We start from the raw sequence: 2,107 nt of genomic DNA on the forward strand, positions 1-2,107 counted from the left end.
TCTTTCATTTTCACCACAAAAAAACGAAATTACTTTCCGAACAACCCAAATAGTTCGACTGCTCGAACTTATCACTACTATTCCAATAATATTCCATTGTTTACAGATTAATCATCTATTTTCTCAAACGGAGGATTAAGGACTTAATAAATCTCGAAGATCCTTGAGTTCCTGCTGCAACTAGCCTTCGTCTTTCCCGACTTATCGCTTCCCATCAATCTACAACAGTCATCGCCTATCACGATCCTACAACAACCTCCGTCTTCCTTGTCAACGCCTTCTACGATCCTACAAAGGTTTTCCAGTTTCCTGACGACACCTTCTACGAACCAGTGACAACTATCCTAATGATTTAAAAGACTACAGTTTAAAAAGTGACATTATAATATTGTTACGCCCTTGATGCCCGCGCTTTTAGCGCTCTGAACGTACAGCTGATTCTCTTGGCAACGAGTCGTAAACAACAGATGATCAGCGTTGACGGATAAACAACGGGTTTGAGAGATTCTATCTGGGGCGGTCGAGTCGTCGTGACGACGTGTGCAACGGTCTTTTATTAAAGAGAGAGCTTGAGCCTGCGAGTTACGCGTGCTTCCTTGTAAATAGCAAATATATAGTGGAAGTTGTTTCCCACTTAACGTTGTCTCGTTTTATTTCCCCGCGCGAGCGTAACAATATTAATATTGTAATATTGTAATATTAATTCAATACAGAACAAGCAGTGAAGACCCATTATTGCACCCTATGGGTTAACTTGACATGAGCCCTTATTCTTGAATTTGTATTGAATGCGGTATTATGTTTACGCACGTTGCGAACGGTAAAAATACGCATACGTTTCTGATATTTGTTCTCGAACATTATTTTATGGATGTTTAGAGTAGTAAGTATTCTTCCAGTAAATATTTGCTAAGGGATGTTGGAGTAGTTTACTTTATTTGGATTAAGCACATATTACTTGAATGTAACACTTTTTTTCTCTCAGTGTGCTACGTTACAAGTAATATTTACTTAATCCAAATAAAACAAACTACTCCAATATTCTTTAGCAAATATTTACTTGAACATAGCAATTTTTTCTCAGTGTATATAAATTCTATGTACAGCTCCCTTTTTGTGGCCTTTTCAAATTTCATTATCCGTAATATATATTGTGTGTTCGAAGTTCTGCGAAGATTATCATCGTCTGAATCGATCAAATGTCATTTTGTGAATACATCTTTTTATTCGAACGTATAGTAACGCAAAAATTCTTGACATGCGTTTTCTCGCTTCTGACGTCATTAAACAAGGACGAATAGTCAGGAGTCTTAAAATCAATTCTCGAGATCTTTCGAGAAGAGTTTTCGAGAGAGAAAAAGAGACAGAAAAAGGCAGAATATAATTATGTGAAGCGCGTACTACCATACGAAAAAGAAGAGAAGACTTCAGTCAACTAAAAATACTTTCGCTGCAACCAGTGTAGTTTTAATTTCATGTACGAGACGTCTGCTAACGGGAACCTGCATTTGACGAACAGGAGGATGTTTCTGGTCTCGAAAACTGAAGAACAGATCGTTCGTTCGACACGAAAGCAGTGACGTTTATTCTCTCGCCTCGTTCGAGCGAGCGAGCGAACGACCGATCAAAGAAAGAGAGAGATAGAAAACCACAGAGTTTTTAGCGAATTGCATTATGGTCGCATGCACCAAATGCGTCCCTATTATTACCGAACAATATGCACGATGAGAAAAAAAAAGAGAGAGAGAGAAAGAACATGATCGTGAAATATCCGGACGCGTCTCGCTGCTTGGCTTTCACAGAAAGCATATCTCCACGCGGCGACGAATGAATATATAATACGAGAGCTGGATGAGCTTAATGAGACACATTGTACAACAAAGAGAAGTATGGCCTGTCGCGCAGCACGGACAACAACGCGGTTCTGCTCAGACGACAGCGAAAATTAGCCCCGCAAATGAACACCTTGGATGGCCCGATTACTCGACGTGAGTCGCAAACTGCGCCGAACAACAACACGGATTAACAACACAGCGGGTAACGATATATATATATATATATATAGATTTAAATATTAGACATATATATATATATATATATATATATA

Source organism: Dinoponera quadriceps, unplaced genomic scaffold (assembly GCF_001313825.1).
Source record: "Dinoponera quadriceps isolate SergipeBrazil2010 unplaced genomic scaffold, ASM131382v1 scaffold3775, whole genome shotgun sequence".
Classification (NCBI taxonomy): domain Eukaryota; kingdom Metazoa; phylum Arthropoda; class Insecta; order Hymenoptera; family Formicidae; genus Dinoponera; species Dinoponera quadriceps.